This window comes from Pteropus alecto, unplaced genomic scaffold, assembly GCF_000325575.1.
Source record: "Pteropus alecto unplaced genomic scaffold, ASM32557v1 scaffold146, whole genome shotgun sequence".
Lineage (NCBI taxonomy): Eukaryota > Metazoa > Chordata > Mammalia > Chiroptera > Pteropodidae > Pteropus > Pteropus alecto.
This window is the reverse complement of record NW_006442107.1, coordinates 28,467,079-28,493,010: the sequence shown is the minus strand read 5'-3', so window position 1 is coordinate 28,493,010 and position 25,932 is coordinate 28,467,079. Positions and strand designations below refer to the sequence as shown.

Here is a 25,932-nt window from a genome sequence, read left to right as displayed (position 1 = left end):
GAGGGTCGAATGTATGGTGATGGAAGGAGATCTAACTTTGAGTGATGGACACACAATGCAATACACATATGATGTATTATTGTGCACTTGAAACCTATTTAATTTTATTAAACAATGTCACCCCAATCAATTTAATTTAAAAAAAAATAGAAAGTACCTTAGAAATAAAATATCTATTCAATAATCTGACCCCCAGAAAAGTCACTGATGTACAAAGGGGTGAATTTCTGTACTTACCAAGTTTAGGCAGTTAATAGAACTAGATTTGAAATCCACATCCATTGGCTCCTAATTCAAAGATCTTTATTTTACACGAAGTATTGTCTTCTTATCTACTGCATGCTTATTTTTTGATGAGTAAGTATTTCAAGCTTTATGAAGTATTGGTTGTGGGGAAAAGATGAATTTCATTTATTTTCTTTAAAATAATGTATTCCCATAAATAAGGCTCTCTACTCATAAATAAGGTATAAAGAATGTTCTCCAATGACTTCTCTATCATCTTACGCCTTTTTCATTGAAAACATTGACCTTGCTTCATTCCTTTTACCTCCATTTTATTTCCAAAAAAGTCTTATAGGGTTATTTTTTTGTCAAAGTTTAAGTTGTGAACTAAGAAAATATTTGCTATAAATAATTCGACTTCCATTGATTCTTTGACTAAGAAATTCCAAAAGAGGGCAAATATTTAAAAGTCGTTTCCTCCCAGTGTCAACAATTTTTTTTTTCCTATTTCTTATTAAGCAGCTGATGTTGAAAAAAAAATCATTCATAGGAAATGACTAGAATTTCTATCCACTTAGTTTGCTGTGTGTAAAGAATCTCTTATTTATTGTGTTTCTGGCTAGGATTAAAATACGTTCACTTTGATTTATGCATTAAAACACTTGTGTCAGAATTTTTAGATTTGCTTCTATCTCTTTTTCCCCCTTCGTTATCCTCAGACAGCACTGCCTGAAGGTGACTTTCCTGATTTAAAAGTGTAAAGTTGGAGGATTAAAATGAATTCATCTTCTTTCTGGAAAAATGTGCTAGATTGGTTATGACAGTACATTTTAATATCTTAGTTCTCTCCTTACCAAACTGTAAACTCTTAATTTCATTTTCATCTTATATAAACAGCTGTGTCTTCTAGGGGTCCATATAGATTTTTACCTTGGAGTCTGCTTTGCATCAGAAACAAGCATTTACCTAACCCTGCTATTTATTTATTTTTTAAATATGCCATCCAGTTTGCCCAGTCTTCCCTGTTTCTACATCCCATCTCAGTCTCCATAAAGTATTTCTACTAATTTGTATAACTTGTATAGATGAGGAAATGAAGATTCAAGGAAGTTAAGAAACGTCCCTATAGTCACACCGTTTGTAGTGGGGAAGCCAGATTTTGAATACAAGCAGACTTAGCCCAGAATCAAATTTCTGACTCCAATGTTACTAACTCTGTGCCCATATCTAACTTAACTGAAATTCCCTGCCCTCAGTCTCTTCATCTATCAGCTCTAGGTATAATAGTACTTACCTCAGGGGATTAACAGAGTTAAGTCAGTTAACACTTACATGTAACTCATAACAGTAAAAACAACTATAAACATAATACTGACAAAAAATTTTTATGAAAATGATAATAATGATGACAATGAAAATAAAGATTGATTTCAAATATGATTAATATATTGAATAATTAGGACAAATCAAATCTAAGAGAAGCTAGTGTCAATCTATGAAAAAAATATATATATTTTGCTTTCTCAGTGTAGTCAGATTTCAACTAAAAATGCAATAAGGGCCTCTTGCTTTGTACTTTTAAACATCTGGGCTCAAGAGAATTATTCTAAAGAAAAAGTCTTTAGAAAAACACAGACTCAAGCATCTTTGCTCCATGATGCTGAATGTCTGCAATGAACCAGTGTTGCCTGTTTATTATGCATTATTCATTGTACTGGGTATGCAACACAGATAGGCATAGCATATGCCCTCGGTCTTTACAAGGTAGCGGAAAGAAGCAAGAGATTATTAAAATTTAGACACACGTATGCAAGCACATTGTCTTCTGTATAAAGAAATGCTTTTCAGTAGAGAAAAGTATATGACCTTAAGTCAAGCTGAAACTTTTTCTCTTGAAATATAGCAGTAGGATGTGCAATATACTTAGGAACAATGGGAATTTTGAATTACAAAGTTGATATTCTCTTCTGTACCCTGTCTGTAACGGGTATTGATATTTGAACAGAGTTTGAGAAATCATAATGATAGCCTGCAAGTAAGAAGGCTATCATTGTCTCTTGTTCTTCTCCTTCAAGATAGCTCAGACAAGCAGGCCCATTGGACCTATTTCAATATCAGAGAAAACCTTTTTGTAGTAAGGAACTTCAAAATAGTGTCAATATTATACATTATAAAATAGTAATCACTAAAATAATGATTATTTTAACACATAATTCTACCTTAGAATGTGGTGACAACTACATCATTCTCCTGAAATAATGTTGGCAAACATCTCCTGGGAGCTACAGGAATGAGCATTACTCTAGCAGTCTGAGATTTGGTTGGCCGTGTGGCAAATCATTAAATTATAAAGCATTTTAAATAGCAAATTGACAATTGACCAGGAAAAGGTGAAATATAAGATTTATTAGTTTATCTTTTTGATGTTCATATCTCTCTATGAGAAAGTGTTTATATTAATATATTTAGTTGTCCCAAAGAAAAATTCAAATAAGGACTAACAATTTCTCAGTAATTTTGCTTTTCCAAGAAATATTTTTATCAAATATTTGTGTGTTTGTATGTATCTATGTATAAACATATACATATAAATATATTAGGTATAATAGTAAAATTTTGTAATATCTGAAATAGACAAAAATCATCATTTAGTCGATCTCCCACATTAGCTTGGATTACCTCTGATAAAAAAAAATCACATTTCTCATAAATTATTAAGGGTTCCTGAAGAAGTACATCTTGGTTGAGTAGAGAGGAGAATAAAGATTATGGCCTTGAAATAACACCAGGGCTAGTTTCTGATGATTCTTATGGTCACTAAAGTCTGAGAAACAGTGCTTTAACCCTCACTTTTTAAAGTTGTTAAATCCTTTGATAGATAGATGTCTGAGAGGCATGTATTAAAGTCTCTCAACATTATTTATTGTTTTCACTATTTTTTTTTCTTCCTAATGTTGTTCAAGCATCTTATTTCTAGTCCTGTAGTTCTATCTAGTATCTTTATCATACTGATCAATATATTGATTCATCAGTATCTATATTCTTCCCCAATTAAGATAAGAACATTGATATAATTTTACTTCCTTCCTACAACTTTCCTCACTCCCCGTTCCTGCTCGATTCCAAATTGGGATCATCTGGGATCTCAGTTCAATATTATTTTTTTATATTGTACATCAATTACTCACAGTTATGTATGTTTAACCTGTTATTTTATTCATCACTATTTTTCATAGTCACCTTTTTTTTTCTTAGCTACATGTTTTGCCAGGGTACAAACCCATGCCTCTTTCAAGAAATAGGATAAAATTAAAGCAAAAAAAATAGATTCAAAAGCAATTTTCATCTTAATTTTTAATGTACTGCTCCATTATATTCAGGGCTCTTAAAGAAAGTAATCTTGTTGAAATTATTCCCTTTCTTTTTAAGTCATCTGTCTGTTCTGCCTAGAAGCCCATAGGAGTTCATATTTGTCCTTGCTTTTTAAATATCAGCACAAGGTTTGATTTGAGTCTCTTCAGTCACTCTTCTTAGCACTTAGAGGATCATTTTTACCCAAAGACATATGACTCCTAAGCTATGTATATGTTAATTAAATTATTTACTTTACATCTACAATCTCCTTTTATATAATTCTATAAAACAAATGTAACTTGTAGAATTATTCCAAAATCTTTCTCCTTTTTCCTTATTATACCTTTTATCTCATTATTCCTTAATGTTATATTTGGGCAATTTATTTTTCTTTCATCTTCCAACTCATTAATATACTATGATTTCTATCTCTGAGACATAAGGTATAATATTCAGCCATCCTATTGGGTTTTTTTTAAATATTCATGATTTAAATTTCTAAGATCTCTATTGTTTGTCTAAATATATTTTTGTGCATGTAATACTCTAATTTGTATAAAGATAATAATTATTCTCACTTAACATAGCTTTTTGCTTGCTCTTTTATACGTGTTTCTTTAAAAAAGAAAAAAAACTTTCCTTATAGTTGAGCATTGTCATTCTTTTTTGATGGTATTGATTTTTAGGAACTGTTCAATTACCCTTGGCTCTCTACTCATATTTGTGTTTGCAAATGTCTTTTTGCACCCATAAGGATATAGGTTCTGATATAGGTTACAAAATCTGGCTTAGGGGAAATAGACACAGACTTTCTGCCTGTCAATATGCCAGGACCTTGCCTTCTAGGTAGCACTAGCTACCTGAGGCCTCTGCATTCCCAAAACTACATTCACTAATTTATCCTGGGGCAAACGTGCTTATGTGCAACCCCTCAGGCACTACATAAGTAGTTCCCCAACTGATCAGTGTGGGGATGCCCTGTATGAGTCCTTGCTGCTCCTGCCTCTATTGACTCAGCAAGCCCCAGAACCATTCTCATTTCCCCAGCAGTCAGCTTTGGGGATGTAATTTATCCAGCCTTGTTTCTCTTTCAATCTGATTACTTCTGCTTTACATCTCAGAGATTTCTTAAATTAAATTTTTCTGGAGGTGATAATCTTTTCTTTTTTTAGTGATTTTTGTGAGGATATTAAAAATATTGTTTACATAATTTCCCAGGGTTTAGAGCAAAAGAGATGGTAGACAAATGTGACAAGTTTACTATCAATAACCAGTGTCCTACCCACTCTTGAGACACCTCACCAAATTACTTTAAAGGGCATAGATTCTAAATTTTAAAACAAAATAATTTAAATTTGTTTTCGACCATTTATTATCCATTTTATAAGCACTTCTCTACGTATTCTTTTCTTAGATACAGCATCAAATTTATCTTTAGAATCCATAAGGAACTCACAAAATAGGTTAAAAAATAATATTATTTAATTGTTCCTAAAGAAATCACATTAAAGAGTGACAAATACTTAAGATGCTTAAAACTACTCTATACCATTCATTCGCTGCCATCATCATTGTTTTCTTACTACAAATGTTTTAAAACCTAGATTGTTAGTCAGTGATTGTTACTGAGTTTAGTTCCTTAGCTTAGATCTCAAAAAAGGAGAAACTGTTTTATATTCATTATACTTTATAAAAAATTGTTATGCAAAAATATTTACATAAGCAACTTTCTTTTAACTTGTACCACATCATATAATTTTACATGACTGATATTCTTTTGAAAATATGATACATTATAAATGTATGATTTCTGTGGAGGTATTAAACAAGTCTGATATTTAGCTATTGTAAAAGAAATCAGAATAAAAATGTGGAATTAAGAAGCATTTGTCTGTAAATTCTGTTTGAATAGGAAAGTAGAGAACATGAATATTCTGAAATGAGAAGTAGAGATTATAATTTGCATGATACACACACATTCACAGGTTAAGGTACTTGATGAAAAGCAAATGAAGAGAGAAATTTTTCAAGATCACTTGTACTTTACAACACTGACTCATCAATCCCCAATATATGATTTTCAGTGTAATTTGTAATGAGATGTGAAAGACCTCTCTTAGATGTATTCAAGAAGTATTTATTAAGTACTTATTATGAACTCAGTCCCTCAGATACTTTATCTCTCACTGGGAATTTAAAGATAAAATGACTTTGTCATGAAAGAATTTACATCCAAGCAGTGTAAAAATAATGACTATTTCTTAAATACAGTCATGAGATATATGTATATATCACAGAATTCTCACATAAATCATAGAATATAAATATTATGAATCCCAAAAGGACATTAAAACTCAGAAAGGCTATGTAATTTGTCAAAGGTCATGCAGCCAAAATGCCAAACAAAGTCTACCTAACTCTAGAATGCGTGTTTTTGCCACTAAATAGCACTGCCTTCACATTCTGCTCTGCTAGTAACAAGACAGACAACAAATGTGCAAGTCACTTAATTTCTAGCATCTTTATTTTCTCACATGTATATATGGAGGTTGGATTGAATAGTTCTAAAGTCGTTTCCAGCTCTCCGGGTTTAGACATTTGCCATGTTGGCTGTTGTTTTACCAGCAAACAGCAGATGGCAGAACAGAGCAAAGACCAGATAATCCAGTTCTTTCTCTTCAGGCACCTCTGACTCCGTAAATAATGATTCCTCTTCATTTCTGTTACTAGATATTACAGAATCATTACAAATGTAAAAACTTGCTTATACATTAATGTATACTGTAAAAAATATTTTATATGTGTTAAAACACGTAGTTGTGCATATTTATCAAAATCTGCAAATAACCTAAACTTTTAAATTTGTTCCTGTTATTGATATTTAAAAAATATTGAAATCAGAAGATTAAAGTTATAGCTTTAGGTTGTAAACATACATAACAATACATAACTATACATATTATAAATATATATACAAACATAAACATGCACAATAATACATATGATTTAAAATTCATGCCAGAACACTAAGTATATAATTCACTCATTCATTCAATATTGAACACCTATTACAAGTCTAGAGATTCAGTAATAAACAGACAGACAACTAACTAATCCTGCTCTCATCCAACCTATGTTGCATTGAGGAAACAGACAATTGAATAAAAAGAGATTATCCTAATATATATAGTATGTCAGATAGTAATAAATAAAAGAAAAAACCATGAAAGAGAAATATGTTTGTGCGGGGAGAAGGATGTGTGTAAATACACACACACACACACACACACACACACATGCACACACATATGTAGTTTTACGATAAGAGCTGATTGGAGAATGTAAAAGATATACAAGATGCTACCCTTTTAGTCCAAATGGGAATTAGTTAGAAAACCAAGGTGGAACCCAAGTACTAGATTGAGTGATATAGAAAATATCTATAGAATGCTGATGATTCTAGATCGTAAAGACTCGTTAAGTTTTAGATTCATAAGGTTGTTACCAATGGGTGAAATTCCATGAGAAAATGCTTAGATTTTAAAAGAAATACAAAATTCTCTTTCTTTGTCATTTTATATATTCAGATAAATGACAGAAATTTTGTTCTATGCAACATTAACTTAGCCAAGTTTATATGCAGACAGTCTTCCAATTCTCTGAGCTTGAGTTATAAAGTCCTTCCTGGACAACAAAGGCAAAAACAAACCCCTCATAGATTGTCACAGACCTCAATATTGAACACAGGTAGGAGAGTATATGTAATACTGCCTCAGTGACTTTACAATATTTTGTATGCTAGCCATGAGTTTTCTCCTGCTAGAGAAATATTATGCTCATTTCTATCCTCTAGAGACTTTGTTTGGATACCACACATATTCAAAATGTATAGACTCTGAGTCTCTAATATTCTATTAGCATTTCAGTTTGTCTAAACTTAGAAAAAGCATTAAGTATACTAGATGCATGTTTCCAAAGAAAGAAAAATATATAGTACGTCAGATGGTAATAAATGCAAAAGAGAAAATCAGAAAGTTCCTAGTCAACTTCTCTAGTCTGCTAACAAATCTAATCTCACAATTAGTCCAGTTCTTACCTAGATATGCCAGTGAATTCAGGAGATGTTAAGGTGTACTGTGTTTAGAATAGCCTAGGAAACCCACCAAATTAGAAGGGCTCTGTAGATTCTTTGGAGGTTCTCGCCTAGGGTTGGTCAGGATATTTGAAACTACATCAGACACCCTTGCCTTTATCTTGATTGCACTACCCAAGACCAATGCTAATGTTGGAGTTGATCAATTCTGAGTACCAAGTGTGGTGGCCATAAAAATACACCATCTACAACTCTTGTGGCAGGAACCTAATTGTCTGAGGGCCCAGCTTCCTGCTTTGGATCTACCACCAAATTTGTGTCAAGTCTGTGTTTTCCATGGGCTGCTTCTGGCTAGTGACTAAGCACATCACAGTCAGGGTGACAGGTCCATCCAGCAAACTGGGGGACCCCTCCTACAAATGGCTTTGGCTTGTAGACCTCTCATCAGCCTGCCTAAACCTTTTTTAGAAACATCTTACAGTCTGAGACTCCTCCTTCCTTCCGTCTTTCCTACAGGTGTCAGTCCTGCTTTGAAGTCTGAATGCTCTTCCTACTTTCTCCTGACCCATCCTCCATAAACCTCTGGACTATCTCATCTCATCTTTGCTGTTTGCTTCACAATAGATCTGAATTAGCACACCATGTGACCATATATCTAATTTTAATGTGAAGAAGGTCAACCCTTTTTTTTTCCATCTTCCCCACATTTAGACACCTTTTATAAAAGTATAATCCTCCTCTCTGGAAGCCATCATTTTTGACTGACATTGAGATAGTTAACCCCAGCAACAGTGGAATGGAGATGATATATCAATCTGCAAATCCACTTTTATTATTTATGACAATGTAATTCTAAGAGATCTGGGGCATGCTGATGTTTTTCTTAAAATATCACGATTGCCCATTTAACTGGTATCTCTGATGGCTTTATGGACACTTGGGTAGCACACAAACACATCTTATTCTGTGGTAACACTAGTGTTATTCATCAAACATTACCAGTTCTTCCTCTAAGCACATGGTAGAATTACATGTCTCTTTAAAGTTAGATATGGCCCTGGGACTTTCTTTGGCCAATAAAATATGAGCAAAAATGCTTTATCACTGCTGAGAAGAAACTTTAGGAGCTAGTGTGCAGTCTCCAATCTCCTTCCATTGCCATGATGAACTTGAAAATGTGTGAAGATGAAACCTTTGTCAGCTGTGTACCTCACTGACTGCAGTAACCAGAGTGCCCCTGCCACATCACTGGTCATGTCGTATAAGCAAGAAATAAGCTTGTGTTGTGTTAAGTCACTGGAATATTTGGAATTATTTGCTGTCACAGCAAATGCTGACACATATCTCTTCCCACTAAAAAGCACCTTGAAAACATCCTATCAACTGTCTGCCCCTATTACACTCAGGATACTTACTGAAAGATGGTTTAAATCATAAAATCTGATCTCAACTCGATTCAGGATTTTGGTACTTACCTCTGAACATAAAAAGAGGATTTTTCTTTTAACCATTCTAGGAACATGCATTTGCAAAGCCAGTACTTAAATAATGAAAATAATGTTCATTTTCTTTAAGTAAAATGTTATGAAGATTTGATATTGTGGCTGAAAACTGAGCCAGATTTTAAGCATTACAAAGTATAAACAAACCAATTCAGATTATCATCTTGGGTGCATTTGGGTCTTAGGTGTAATAGTTGTGAAAACAGTCATTACAGGGAATTTTCTATTTATTAAATTCATGCTAATAATTACCTTGAACCTGTTTGTCTTCCAATGACACATCCCTTTTGCCTATGTACACCATTGTATAGTTCTGATTTATATTTGTTGATTTCCTACAGTTACATACCTGGAGTTATATGAACTGTGATCTAATCTATACAGAATAAGGATTCTTTTCAACTTAGAAAAAATACTAATGGCTTAGTTCAAAGACAGACTAATGGCTTACTTTACCATCCTGGAAAGGGTGTTGATTAAAACCCTTGAGAAAAAAATTAGTTTTAAAAGAGGCCATATTATGAAAATTTGGAGTTTTTTCCTCTCTATTAATACAATATCTGTCATGGGGCTCCCCTGGTGACAAGTTTATAATAGTACTACTCAAAAATTTTTCAGAGAATAGATATTTAAACCTGAAAGGATCAGAGAGTAAGTGAAAACCATCAGGAGAAAGTTCTCCATTCTTCAAAACCAAGTGACAAAATCACCTGAAGGCAAATACCATGGAAGTAATAGAGTGACAGTCACACTTGCCACTGACCTCACCCCAGTGGTTGTCAGGTTGCTCTTTGCTTAAGAGAATTAAAGAGTTATGAAACAACTTTTTAAGTTTCTATAATACTCTTGCTTCAAAATAATCATGATACCACAAATTCACTTTTAAAGTTCATTGGCATGTAGAGATTACCCATAATAATGAAAAATTCCATATTTTAACTATTGCTTACTTATGTGATGCTAAATGACAGGCTTTTCCCATCATTCCAGAAATAATGTAAAAAGAAAGATGGATTTTCCAAGATGTGGAGGTGTGGGACACCTTTGACTTTTACACAGTCATCTTAAAAACTTACTGACTCTGGTGGCTTGAAAGAAGCGAACCCTGAAAGTAAACTCTTAACTACAGTTTCAAGGACACAGGCTGTTTAGAGAAATGAAATTCATATCGGTATATGAAAGGGGAAAAATGAAAAGAAACAAACAACATATAACAACACATTCTGATGACACTAATTAAATATGACAACAGATAATAAAAAGAATGAATCTTCTCCATAAAGGATGGTAAAGAGTAAAACGCCACAGCACAGCTTCAGTCATGAATCAAAGTCTCCAAGTGTTCTTTGGAAAATGTTTCAAGAGCCACCTGCTGTTTTTGTGAGGGTTTAGTAATGATCTCACATCTCTCAAAGACAAGAGGCAAGTGATTTCATCTTTCTGCCTCCCACTTAGGTTCATAAATTAAAGTAATAAATATTTAATGAAAGATAAATCAACACTTTAGAGTTCTGTGCATTATCTTTTGTCACTTTTCCAGAACTGGTGACATACAAAGCTATCCTGTGAGCATTAACCTGTTTTAAAATTTAGATAATAATAGCTGGAAATGACATTACTAAGATTTTAGAACCTGTAAAAGTTTCCATTGCATTATTAATAAAGTGGGTAGAATTTCATATTAGCAATAATAAGGCTTGCTTTTAGCTTCAGCTCTAAACTTTGCTAAAGAAATTTTAATTTTTATGTTAGTTTATTTTCAATAAAATGAGGATGAAAATAATATCTACTCTGTCTATACCTCACAAATATGCTCTGAAGATAGAATAAGACCTATAAATAAAAAATTTGCATATTGTAAAACTCCATGCAAATCTAAGAAGTTATTGTATAATTATGCACATAATATTAATGCTTACTCTCCTGACTTAAAATGATATTTTTCCCTAAAGTTCTCAATAAGAGAACTGAAAATATTAGCCTATGACCTCAGCAGGATAAGGCTGTGTAATCACAGAGAAACAGGGCAATAAAGAATATATGGGAATTTGGCACTGAACCCATCTATTCAGGCAGATATGTGGAGAGCCACTTATCACACGTTATTGTAATTGTTTATTTAACTATCTGCCTTCCCTGCTAGAGTAGAGGTAATGTCTGTTTTAGGAACTATTATATTTCTAGCACTAAGCATAGGATCTAGCATAGAGTAAGCCCTAAATAATTTAAAATGAATACATGAATGAAAAGATGGGTGTATGCATGCATACATAGTTGGATAGACAGGTAGGTGAGTGGATAGATGAATAATTCCAAAGGAAATTATGGATACAATTATTGCCCAGAGTCAGTTATGACTACAGTTAGGGGGAAAGTCAAAACCCAGTCCAAGCCCATGGTTGTGATGTGGTGTCCTAAAAGACACTACAAGCCTAGTACTCAGTAGTATGGTCCACTAGGCATCCACAACAAGGTAGTCTGTCCTGGGGTAACATGCTGGAGATAGAGACTGACAAAAGCAAGGCCTCGGACACATTGGAGGTTAGCAGAAATCAAACTTAGAAATGAAACTAAGGTAGATGCACCAGCTCCCAGAAGGGATTGGAATGTTTACCAGTTTACCAAAAACAAATTCCATAAGGAGACTGAAACGAAATCACAGAATTAGGAACTGGAGCCCAGAGGGAAGAGCAAAATTTTGAGAACAGAGAAATGATAGGAGTCTGGACCAAGAGAATCATTTCAGGAGCACAGAGTCCCCAGATTGACAATCAGCATGATTGGCATGGCCAAAGAGAAGGAGAAGACCTGAAGCCAGCCAACCAGAATTGACTCAGAAACAGAGCCAGACTAAATAAGCATGAGAATGGCATCAGCAAGTATAGCTACACAGAGCCAAATACAGTCCAGTCAGTGGCTGCCATCTGCACGGCATGATTATCTATCCCCACATGTATCATGTTTTTAATGGAAACATTTTTAAAAACTATGTATACAAGTAGTTCCTAGATTAGAGTATGCCTTGTACTGAGGAAGTTATTACATACAGACAGTGACAAATGTCAACTCCTTTTTCAGTCCCACGGCAGCTTTTTACTGCTGCTTTTGCCTTGGCAACTAATTTGCAGATTTTTCATAACTGTTGGCACTTACAGTCAAAATTGCCTTCATACCCTTCTCTGGTTTGGTACAGGACTGACCTAGCGAAGACCACCAGTTTATCCAGTCACAGTTTCCAGTTTGTCAGTCTACCCACGCTCTAGGATTTGTTTGACTGTCAAGGGAAGAAAAGAATAACGTGATCAAAATCTAGTTTAGATTATTATACTGTATGGGTGAGCAGGAACCACTTGATTGACAGGATTTGTCATGATAAATGCTACTTATGACCAAGTAAAGATTTGGCGAACTACATTCTTCCTGCTTTATCATGCTATGAAAAACTCCAAGTAATTTTGAATCAATATGGTACAAGTATAAAAGGCAGAATTTGAATTTAATTACTTTAAACTGTCAAGAATGGACTCAGATGGCTTAGATTAGTGTTTCAAATCTTCCTGCTAAATCCGAGAATTTTTACTTCTTCAAAAATTAACCCATTTCTTGAAAGTGGCTGAATAAGAATTTTTATCTACCTTCTGGCATGATGGAATTCACAATTTTTATATTTTATTTTTCTAATATCTATTCAAATGAACATGGTCTACTTGGGATGGACAGTGTTTCTCATCAAATTTTGGCAACCTAATGGGAGAAGCCATTTTATAGGTAATAAACAGGTGCATGGACCACATAATAACTTAATTCCTCATTTGGATGAAGGTGGTTGACCAAGGTTTTTTTCCTCAGAGCAGAGTAAACATTAAGACATCTGATACAAATGCACTAAAAGTAACAATATCTACATTCACCCCAAACTACTGACACCTAAGTCACATGGGCTTGATTTCCAGCCTGTCAGCTCAGGTTATCATATATACCTTTGAAGTTATTTTTGGTATCTAAATAGTCTTCATTTCATAAATAAGATCTTTCCTGTTTCTTATATCCATTTTATTGCTTTTGGCTACTATGCATAAGGCTTGATCATGATATGAGCAAACACAATTTTGTATTATACCTAAGAAGTCTCATTATATTCACTTAAGTAAGATTTATAAAATCTTTCCAAGTAAAAATGTTTGTATAATCTACAACTCCTTATCCCACTATTATCCACATGCAGAATAATATGTTAATTATGCATATGTTAGGATAAAGTAAGATTTTTATTACTCTAAAAGGTTGCTTAAGCATTTCTTATAAAGTCAGGAAGCTCTTGGAGGAGAACTTAGAAATACATTAACATAAATTTTCTGCTTTGTTTCAGAGGAAGGTTAAGAAAGACTTGACTTTCATTTTCTTCTGGAAATCAAACATTGAAATAAGTTTATAGAGTAGGCTGGAAAATATTATTTCCTATAATTCTATATTAGAAATCCCTTGTTCCAGGATCAGGTACTCAGAGGCAAAGAATAAGGGTCATTAGAATCTCAGTCTGGTCTTATTCAATCTTACATTCAAAGTTTGTCATACCTTTTGAAATTCTGGCCTTCTGGGCCTGCTCAGTTTAGAGAACACTGTTGTCCCCAGACTCATGTATCCACATATCTCTATTTGTATGTTCCATAGCTGTTTTGTATACAACCTTTAAGAGAGAACTTTCTATCAACCCCTTATCCACGGAGACTAGATAGTCCCAGTTCACTCTTTTGATATCAAATCATTTATTCAGCAATTTATTTTTTTTTTATTTCAAGAAACATTTATTGAGAACACATCAAGCACTGTGCTAAGTATCAGCTAGAAATACAGAGATAATGCCCTAACACATGGAATTAAGCATTTTCTTTGCTTTGATGCCACCATGGTGCACAGACCTATATTTTAACAATTTATAACTCATTGATTTGCGTGATTTCTCATGAGACTATAAATCCCCCAGCCATATTTTTAAACTTTATTTTTAGACATTCTGAGAATTATTCAATCAACGTTTATTACATGCTAAGACAATGTGGGAAGACATCCAAGTTTCCTAGAGTAGGAACAGTAGTTCTATTAAATCATTTATCACCATATTCACTCAAATGGTCCTATTCACCTTTGGCCTTTAATTAGATAAATATTATTATTGAGATTTAGGCAGTAGATCATATGCAATTATTAGAAGCTTTACCAATAACTCAATAATTAATTATATAACCACAAGGAATATGTTTTTGCAAAAGATATATATATATATCTTTTGCAAAAGATATATATATATATGACTTTATTCATCAAGATTTTAAAATAATGAGCTTCTAGGTCAATTCTATTCTGGTTAGCACCTTTGTATACTTGGAAGTTAAATACCAGAAAGAGATATACAGATTATAAGTAAACTGATGTTTCTTTTGGAATCTCATAGTTTTAGTGCTATAAGATAAATTTGGCTCCTATAAGGTCACTATTATTCTTAGTAACTAAAGTAGTGTCTGGTTTACATATATAAAAAATAAAGTAGTGTCTGGTTTACATATATATAAAAAAAAATTCTCAAAGAATATTTAAAAATTAACCTTTTTAAACAAAGAATGCCAAATTGTAAAATGTTATACATAGCATAAACAACAAAAAATACTAGTTAATATTATATTAATTAAATGGTAGGAATGATTCAGATATAGTAATAAAATTGATAGCAAAAAATATTTTTAATGATGTAGTACAATCTGACCTCTATCTCCTATAAACTCAAAATTTCAATAACTCTAGAAATTAGAAGCCAATGATCAAGAATTATTGAAAAATATCAAGGAGTTAACCAGTTTTTTTTCCTTTATTTTGGATGCATATGACGCTATTTTTTTTTTTCAAAAGGAGGAACGAGATGATTAGAAGAGGGTTCCATGGGATATGACTGAGAAGCTGAGACTGTGGCAAAAAGAGACTAAGGTACCTGAATGAGCAGGGCAGTTAAGTCATTAAGAGATGAGAGTGGCTAGCCTTGGAATATTGTTGCTCACTAGAACAGACCCATCCCTAGGAAGAGAAGAAAAAATAATATAGACTTGAGAAACCAATTTGGGTTAAATATTATAATTAGACTTTAGGTATTTATCTTTTATGGATATAGTTATTTCATTTGCATTGGTGTTTGCTGCTGTTTTCTTTGTGGGGAAGGGAGACCTTAGCAAGCAGTATTTCAGAAACTGCCCAAAGGTCAACAAGACCTTTGTACAAATGTGGATTACTGGAACTCTGTTCCCAGGATACTCTTTATTCTACCTGAAGCCAAGCCTGGGGATTCGCATTTTTAACAAGGGTTTCTGTTGTTTCTCTGCACTGGACAATCTAGGGAAAGGACTACTTGCTTGTGTGCAGATTGATTGCAGTGTTCAAAATAAGAGTGGGTAGAGATGCTCTTATCACCTTTTATTATTGGAGATTACATCCATTTTATGTGAGGCCGTAAACAGCATTTAGAAAGAACCCATTCACTCTGGGCTCTATGAATATCCTCAAAACCAGGCATTACATGAAGTGACTGACTTCGGTAGCAAAGAGAATCAGAATTTAGTTGACTCTAAAGAAATATTTATTTTGTGTACTTTGTCCTTGTCTCTTGTAAGAAATTTATTGTTCTTTGATCTTAAATTTTTTGAAAGAATTCAGGTTGGCCAGAGGTGAAACTGGCATTTCTTCTCACTTCTTATCCACTTATCCTTATTTTCTACCCTGTCACTGATGATGCCCTGTAAGTGTCTTGTTCATTATCTTTACAGTTTCTGCATTCAATATACAGTATAGAAGAAATATACTATATTACTCAGTTTATCCTTAGTACTGATTTTAAATGCTTTTTTAAATGTACAGTTATGACATTCATCAGTCTTCCTTATTGACTGCTAAGACAGTGTTCAAGAGTCATCTCAATTTTCCCCTACTTAGTTCTCATTCTCTAAAACTTAAGAAAATGATAAACTAGTATCTCGCCACCAACTTTCTGACTCAGCTTCTTTTTATCTCAATAAGTTTTTTTCTGGGATTTGCTAGTCTTGCTGCTCTGATGTATTCCTGTAAGATACACACAAAGGGAAAAACAAATTGCTTCTATGGATATTATAAATCAGAGTAGAGGTCCATAAGAGCTTAGTTTACTTGTCTGCTCTAATTTATTAAATCAAGCTAGGGATGATGAAGTATAAAAGATAAAATGTGTCTGTCTTTCCAAGATGATCTACAGAGATGAAAGACAAAAAATAGGATGTAGGTTACATCTAAACAGATCGAAAAGATATAGGTTACATCTAAATCTTTTGAAATCTTCCACACAGAGAATATTCTTCACCTGGGGATTTTATGTGGCTGAGCTAAATATAAGAGGGTTTTAACATAAATAAATGCTAGTTCCATTAAAATACAGAAGGGGATCTGCCCAAGAGTCATGGAATTAGATATCGTTATGACTCATACATTTCTGCTTTGATAAATTTCTGTTTTAATGTCAGACATCTGGTGATTAATTTCAGGTTTGTCATTTTCTACATTTGTATAAGGTCCAGCCAAAGTGACTATACAAATGCTTTTCTTTAATTAGATGTGATTGTATTACCTATTGTGGTATAGAAATTATATTTATGGTAAATATTTCCAGTAGAAACTAAGTATATGCAAATATTACTATAAATAAAAATAATGTCAGAAAATCTACTCTTCCCTCTGCTTCCTATAGAAAAGATCAAGAGAAAAGTTAAAGTCTAATTTTTTTTGATGGATAGAGATATAAACACATTTTTTAGTGGTTGGGATATAAAATATATTTCATGTGAAAAGATTTCAAGTTTTCGAATCTTTTGAAAGAGAAAATTTATCCAATATACTGATGTTAACTATTAATAAAATGTTAGTTTTGGAAATTTTAGATGTTAGTTTTAGCCAACACAATGATCTTTTGAGAGAAGTAGGAGGTTTTAGTCCAAAAAATTAAAATTTAACAGAAGTTTTCTACATTGCTGCTTTGAACTATAATTTGGTATAAATTAACCAATAATTGTAGGGTATCAGAACCCGTATGAGTTTTCTTTCATTGCATAACAAATTACCATAAACTTAGTGGCTTAAAATAACACCCATTTGTTATCTCAGAGTTCTATAGGGCAGAAGTTCAGGCAGGCTTGACTTTGTTCTCTGTTTAGGGTACTACATGACTGACATCAATATATCACCTCACCTCGGCTCATACCTGGACACTCTGAGGGAAGAATTTGCATCCAGGCTCATTCAGATCATGTCATAATTCAATTCCATGCAGTTATAGGACTGAAGTTTCTACTTCCTTGCTAGCTGTTGAAGGAGATTGTTCTCAGCTTCTAGAGAACCTCCACATTCCTTGGCTTATGCCCCTCTCCATCTTCAAAGCTAGCTAGGCACATCAAATTCTTCTGTGATTCAGTCTTTCTCACTTCTTCTGCCTTCTTCTTCTGCCTTTTAAAGGGCTCATGTGATTAGATAAAGTCAAGGTGATAATGTCCATAGCTTAAGGTCACCCTACTTGAGACTTTAATTACAGCTGCCAAATTTCTTCACAGCAGCAGCACTTAAGTAGGTATTTGATTGAATAACCTGGCAACCGTGGGCCATCTTTGGAATTATGCATACCACAAAACTCTTATAATACAGCTATCTAAAGGCTATGTTCATCTTGATGACAAACTGCCTGTGAACTCTAGTCTTGTACATGTAAATGTCATAAAGTTTTTGCAAATATCATGCAATATAGTATTGGAGAAAATTTAAAGTATTTTATTAAACCACAGATCTGAAGTAAGTTAGCTTTTATAGAGAATGAAGAAGAGAATATTACTTATATTAGTTAGGATTTTTGAGACCTTTGAATTTCACAAACTTTCCAAGTGACTCAGATGATTATATAGTACACTATTAAATTTAACAACCCAAAACTATTCAGTCTACTACTATATGTGACATATCAATTGTAGGAACATTTATTTCTACTATTGTTCTCCTTTAAAGGGACACATGATTGTTAGAAATGCAGGTCACATCAAGACATTTATATAACATATGAAATTTAAAAATATATTTTTTTCTATAAAAATCAGATCAAGTTGTTATTCATGCCATTTGACACCTCTCCCCAAGACCACAGTTAGATCAAACTGGAATTTCCAGTATTTTCTTTTAAAAGAGGTTCACAAAATGAGATTTCAAAACCTTTATTGTTGATGAATCTCTTTGTACCTTGTATACCCTTTAATACATTAAGAAATTATTGTTCAAATCCCTAACAGAGATGAAAAATAACTGGTCACCATCCTTTATCAGAGGATCCTAGGGGAAAAATCTCCCCACTCAGCAATGAAACTAGTGGATTCTCCACTGCTAAAGGTCCAGGTTCTAGGATGGGATATTAAAGAAAGGAAAGTTGCACGGCCAAAAGGTCAGGATAGCCCCACCATTATTCTTTAGTTATGTTTTGTCATAATAGCTATACTAATTGGGAAATATTTCTTTTTGGGGTGTCTGTAAATGTATAGAAGATACTTTCAAGTTAGAAATAGGATAATTGTAAGAGAACATTGCTCAGACTAAACAGGGACCATTGGATGAAGAAGACACCATGGCCAGGGATTCCATAAGGATGCCACATTTGAACGCTGAGCATATTTCTTTATCTTGTAACAATTTGACCTCTGTAATGGTAACCTGAGGAGAAATATTTCTCACCTACACTCCTCATTTATAAAAGGTATTTTAAGAACTGATATGACAGGCCTTCAGATGGTAGAGAATTAATATAGTGTAAACATATTATGATAATAATGAATATGTATAAGCATCTGAACAAAACCCACTGAATATCTCCATTTCCTTTCCTAAAATGAGTCACTGAATCAACAAACTACAAAGAAATAGAACATATTTTATACTGATATTGCCCCACAATTTTTTTTGCAAAAATTTCTATATAGTTGGAGGAAACTTTTGGGTGCTAAGCATTTACTCCATTCTAGCTGCTGCTGTTGCTTCATCTGCTGCTTCTGTGTAGGCACCAAAGAAAGTGAAAATGTGGTCCCTGTGTCTATTCGGGCATCACTTTATTTCCTTTAAACATTCCTCTCTGCACTACTATACTGCAAAGTAATAAATTGGGTTCAATCCAATAAGCAAAGGTATAGAGTTCTGAGGTAATCCCATAAGCAAAGGTATAGCGTTCTGTTACACTGTTAACACCTGGTCTCTTGGAAGCAAGTCCATGTCAGGCCGCTCACTGGCAAGCGTGTGAGTACTTTTAGTCACGGTAGGAAAGCAGCCCCTTGACACAGGGAGTTAAGCAGCGCTTCATCTTGTTGAAACTTGCCTAAAAAGAAGAACAGTGGTAAAACCTCATGCCCCTCTTGAGATTCTAGTCTTGGGCTTACAGCACACAGCCAAGTTCATATATTGGCTTCTGAAACAATAGACAGTTTCTTCTTGACTTCGTCTCCCAAACAAGCTACAATTGAACATACTTTATTACTAATCTGTGATATCTTGGCTAAAATGAGTCAAGTCACTCGACATTTTTAGGGATGTCAGGATATGTGTGTCAGGGACAGAAGAGAAAAGAAACTATACGTATAGCCTCACTTAGTAGTTTTTCACTCCATTGTGAAAATGGGATTTTTTTCCTCCTGTCTGCTCTTAAATAGATGCCTAGACCTTGTTACGAATATAATGTTTTGAGAATTGTATGGAAAAAAGTCATCCATTAAACTGAATAAAACTTTGCTTATATTTTATACATTATAAATATTTTTTCCATAGTAAAACCTGACTTTTTAAAATTTCACTGTGATAAGAATACAACATAAAATCTATTCTTTTAACAAATTTTAACTGTACATTTTATTATGCAAATACTATGCTGTTTTTACGTAAAGGATTTGAGCATCTGCAAATTTTGATATCCATAAGGGATCCTGGAACCAATCCCCTATGGATACCTGGGGGTGACTGGAATACATATAAATGAAAGTTAAACTCACTGGCTATGTATATTAATTAAAACAATGGATACAACCCTCTCTTCATTTTTTCACAAGCTGGCCATCTTTCTTAGCACAGACTTCTTATCTCTATATTCATATTAATAATATACATTATAAATTTTTTGTAGCCACAGGTAGAATGGTATACTTTTCAAATTGATCCTAAAATGGTATTTCATATCCCTCTGATATAGCAGATACTATATTTAATAACTGATACCTTGTTGCTTTCTCTCAAACTCTTTCTCCTCTCTTCTGAAGTACAACTGTGCTTTCTAGTATTTTAGTGCCAGCCAATTATCAGTTCTCACAATACCATAAGCAAAGATAGTTTGTGGCACTATAAACTATGGAATCTTTCAATAATGAACTAATAGAAATTGTTTACAATTTACAAAATTCTCAAAAAGTTTCTATCATGCAAACACAATTTCATGCCAATTTTCCCATATTAACAAAGAAAATGTCACTAGAGTTTGAAGGATAGAATATATTGGAAAAAATAAAAAGGGAAACATACACACACACTTTTCTTTTGTGTTATTAAATCCTTATGTTGAACTTTATTTGGTTACTGAATTTTATTCTGAATTTTTTTTCTCATTGTTAAACATGAGAAATTTTTAGCTACCCCTTTTCCTCCACTTCACCTCCTGAGAAAATTTTAAATTGTAGCTGAATGAATGGTACACAGATGGGGCCTGAAGTGTGTAATCTGTATTGAGAGAGCAAACAAGATAAACACACTCTCTGTGTCAATGTGACAGTCTTAAATCTTTCTTGAAAAGGTATTTAAGACAAAGATGTGGAGTGATGCAAATAATCACATTTTCTGGTAAAGAATCTATGAGATGACATTCCTATACTTTCCAAGGGTTCTTGAGAAAGAAATACTAATATGGAAATAAAAATATATTCTACTCAAGTTAAATGAGCTATAAAATTCAGGGCAGGGGCCACTATAGCAACTTTTCTGTCTCTGTGTAATAATGGTGAAATAGAGAAGAGGCTCGAGAACTAAATAATAAACTAAGTTGTAATCGGAGCCTGCTACGTGCTGCTATACAGGGAATCTGGCTGATCAGCATAAGTTGGAAGAACCTGCAGGAAGATTCCTGCCAAGATTACCAACAACTACTTCCCTGTACCTTTAACGCTGCATACCCACACCCAGAAAGGAAAACAGATTTAAACTGAATTCCTTGAACACTCAGAGTCTCTCTCTATGTATTTGAGAGGAGACCACGGCTCTGTCTGTGGAACGTTATTTCTTCTCTAATAAACTCTCCTTTTGACTCTAACTCTGGTGTGCGCTTGAATTCCTCCTGAGTGCAGTCAGGGCCTTCACTGACTCTCTGTCTCTCTCTCTCTCTGTAGGACTTGAGTCCCCACTTGGGGGGATTCACCCTGTCCTGTGTCAATATTAGGACTCAGTTTCTTCATTTCAAAAGTGAGAAGTTGAGTTAAATGCTCTCTAGGACCCTTCCCAGCAGCTGCATTTCTAAATTCAGTGCTTTTCCTCCAAGACTAATTTTTATGTCCTTGCACCTGCTTTAAGTATTAACACATCTGCTTTTAAAAGATGCTTAAATTGATGACCAGCTGTGTTCCTTCAAGCATTGCTTCATATCAAGAATTTGGTATGTACAGTAGTATCTAATCAACTTAATTAAACATTTTTAAAAGCTGTCATAAAAAATGACCAGCTTTAAAGGTAGTTTTTTTCCATAACTGAAAATTAAATAAACCATAACTTTTCTCAAATGACATGTCTATGATGCCTTTAGGTCTTCCAGATAATATGTGTCAAAGAAGTGGACATGAGTTTAAATATTTTCAATATTAAGTCAATTATCACCAACATTAGACTGATCATGTAACTAAGAATTTTTAAAACAGAACAGAACTGTTTCAGAATCAGATTACCCAGTAGACTGTGATCCATTTGGAAATAGGCGATCCCTTGGTGTTTAAAACAAAGAAAATCAAATCCTTAGCCAGAAACCATTAGCAACTGATTCCGTGTCAAGTGAGTAGGTGGCTTCATGGCAGCACGAAAGCTTTTTAAGTGCATAAGTGGCAATTTCCTGTCATTCTCAGCTCAACAGATTTATTTCAGGAACATTCCTAATACCCAGAACCTGGTGAAGTGAAGGTATATTATTATCTCCCCTCACCAAAAGTAAGAGATTATTTTCTGGGGAATAAATGATCAGTTTTTGTGTCTTTCCATTCCTGAAGAATATTTTTAATTTTTTTATCAGTAGCCATATAATATGAAATACCCTAAAACACAACATTTGACTCATAGTCTTTCACTTAATGACATTTCAGTATCTTTAACCCTGACTCAGATATCATATAACCTATAATTTAGTAGGTATTCTTTTCTCTATAGTTGTAGAGAAAGTAAATTTTAATCTGACAGAATAAGACAACTAAGTGGAAACTTCTACAGATAACAGACATAGTCTCATTCCAATTACATTTTGGAAATTATAGGTACAATGTTGAGGGCAAATATTTGGTTATATGGAATGTTTCAGAAAGAATACCCAAAGTGAGTGAGATAGACACAATATAATTGTAAATGGGAAAAATAATGGTGGAGTTTAAATACTATTAATCAAAGTCGAACTTAAAAATTGGTTTCTAAGCCAACATAATGCAAAATTTGAGAATAGAAAATATTAAATGGTCACGTAGCTAGTTACTAAAAAATAATAGTTGAATTTATATTATTTAAGTATGTACTTCTGTGATCATGTTGAAAATTCCATGAGTGGGGCTAGAATTAACAGACTTCTGGAGACATGTAGTGTTCCTTCTCATGGTTTTCATTTCAAATATATTGAGGCTTTTTCCATAGGATGATTTATGCATCTAAAACTTCTTCAAGTCACTTTTCCTTATTTAAGTCTTAAAACTATTCAGAATTTCACAGATTCCTATTAATATCTAATAAGAAATAACAATTTTCTTCAAGTGGATGTAAAGGCAAAGTTATCAGTTGGTAAAGATTTCTTCAGCTCCTAGCCCATCTCCTTCCTCCACAATTCTTACCTACACCCTTTATTCCTTTATTTACCATACTTTTCACCTGCTTTGAAGCCATCATCCTGCTTTCAATGCTGTTGTTAAGACTTTTTTAAAATCTATGTTCAAAGTCTATCTTTAAAACCAAGTAGATCATTCAATTTAATTTCTATGGACATCTGTGTCTTTTATGTAAAAGAGTTTTATAATCTTTTAATTATAATCACAGAATTACAGAAATAGGCTGTAATCCTTCTCTGCACTACAGCAACTGTGTAGCTGTAGCTGTGCCACCTCATCATGAGACTCTCCTTGACAGTAAGCTGGTACATTGTCATAGGCTGCAGTCTTTAGGAACCATGGCTAAATGGGGAATTAGACAGTATTGGACTGCCACTGCCTACATGATCCAATAAGAATTTAGATTCCCTGAACTTGATAAAGCAGCCTTGTAGAGAAAGAAGTTTATCAAGTCCATGGACTGAAATATCAAGTCCACCAGGAAGGTAAAGAACAAAATCTGGAAATTAGGTAAGAGTATGCAAAGATGGTTTGGTTGGAATAATTGGGTAGGTGCAAACAACAGAACTTGGAGAGACCTGTGAGCCATTTTGGGAAGTGGGAGGCAGATGCCTTCCAGAGAAGCCAGTCACTGAGTCACTGTAAGAGTGAAGAGGGAGATATGAAGATGCTGAATTGATCTAGATACATAAGTCATGAGTCTTTCCTGGTACCTCACCGGTAAGTCCTTTGGGACCTCAACCGTTTGTGTTTTAGAACATGAAGGCTCTATAAACATTCATCTAGCCCTTAGCTGAATATCCAGAAGAGTATAGGGTGTACAGTACATAACAATAAATGAATGAATCAAGCCAGGTGAGACTATGTAACTGGGATTTTCATGCTCCATAGGTGGATACCAGCTTGTGGTTAAAATGTAGGAATAATAGACCTCTCTTGCCAGATCACTCAGGAGTTCAAGGAACAACTGAAATACTTGTCTTCATGTGAAATCCCTAATTTTTTTTTAATGTTGGAAGACAAATCAAGGAAATTGAGTTGGCATTCCTCAATCCAAATAAATCCCTTGTTTTACTCAATAAGACACACAAGGTCAGAAAAATAATCACAAGAATCGTCTTGTTGTCACACAGATGTTTAATATCAGAGCCCAGACCTGAATGCAATCTCCTAATTCTCAGTTTAGTCTCTTTTACATATGATTATGAAATTTAGGGGGGTTAATTTCAAGGAAAAGTGGCTGGAAGAATTTCAGGTAATATTATTTGTTAAGCTTGAGAACAGGTCTCTAAAAATACCTAAATGCTTAAGATAAATTTTCCTGAATCTGAAACTATTCTTTTACCAAATCAGTGAAAATGAATGATATATAGAATTTTTTTCATACGTATCTAATTGAAAAGTTACTTTGACAGAACAGAAACAGGAAAACAAACTACTTTAGAGTTTAAACATTAAGTTGCCCATACAACAGCGGTCTATACTCTCCTTGTCAATGATCTTTATTTAAATATAAAAGAAGACTTTCTTAAAAAAAAAAAATCAGAGTTGTTCATGACAAATATGGTTTAAAAATAATAAAGCAAAACTATAAGCTTCTCTTTTTTTGTAATAATTTTCTTACCTTAATAATCCCTGTTCTAAAAAGATTAGTTCAAAACATATCCAACATTGCATTATCTGATTATTGTTCAGAGTGGGGACGAGTGTGTGTATGTGTATTAAAGTATCTTAGTTAATCCCTTTACACCTCCATTTATTCTTTTCCCCAACCACCGTTTATATCATTCTTATAAGCAGTTTTGCTTATAAAGAGATTTTTATGTGCCATAATCATAAATCAATCACTTTTTACTATTTTATCATAAGGGTCTTCCCTACTTGTAATCATTATTATGCTACTTGATAGTACAAGACTATCTTTTAATTTTTTTTAAATGATGGTAGAATTAGAGTTTAATATTGGGAGAAAAATGACCGGGTTACTAATTCTATTACAACTATAATATATTCTTGGTATACTTAACACTTAGGCACAAGGGCAACAGAAGTATAAATGTAATATCTGCCCACAGGTAATATGAGTGTAAGAAGATTCAGTTACAAAGTGGAAATAATGTTTTCTTAAAGTAAGAACTGTCTGTCCAGAAAGGTGAATGACTTTGCTGTAAAGGGTTCGAGCATTACAACCTCCTACTGAGGAAAATTATAAAACTTAGAATGCTAGAGATCTTTTTAGGAGCCACATAAATAGACAACTGTACATTTGTGAATAGTTTAAAGGTACAGTCTTGCTTATAATAATGTGCAACAGGGCTAGATAATTTATGGTAATGACATGGTTTTTATATTTTAATATCTTTTAAAATATATTAGCTAAAATTAATACAGTGAAAAATAATATATAAAAACTTGCTAAACTTTTGTAGTAATCTGGGAAGTGAAAACTAAGGAAAATATAATTTTCACCCAAATTACTAGAAAAAAATTAAATTTGATAATAAAAATGTTTTGGCACAAGTACAGGAAATACATATGTTCTACATTGCTTATAGGAATGTAAATCTGTTGAGTCATTTTTTTGGATGACAATTTAACAGTATTTAAATTTTAAAATTTATGA

The 25,932-nt window shown here is 33.4% G+C and overlaps 1 protein-coding gene across 17 annotated transcripts in view; it reads left to right on the top strand.

Moving 5' to 3' along the window:
- Nucleotides 1-25,932, top strand: part of DLGAP1 (DLG associated protein 1) — a 798,454-nt gene that overhangs the window by 331,891 nt on the left and 440,631 nt on the right. For 14 of the 17 annotated variants that reach the window (XR_003042560.1, XR_003042559.1, XM_025038576.1 and 11 more), the window contains one exon: nt 15,079-15,153. The exons of the other annotated variants lie outside the window; for them this stretch is intronic. The gene's annotated coding sequence lies outside the window, so the exon portion shown is untranslated. The remainder of the gene's footprint in view (nt 1-15,078; nt 15,154-25,932) is intronic. 17 annotated transcript variants of the gene reach the window in all.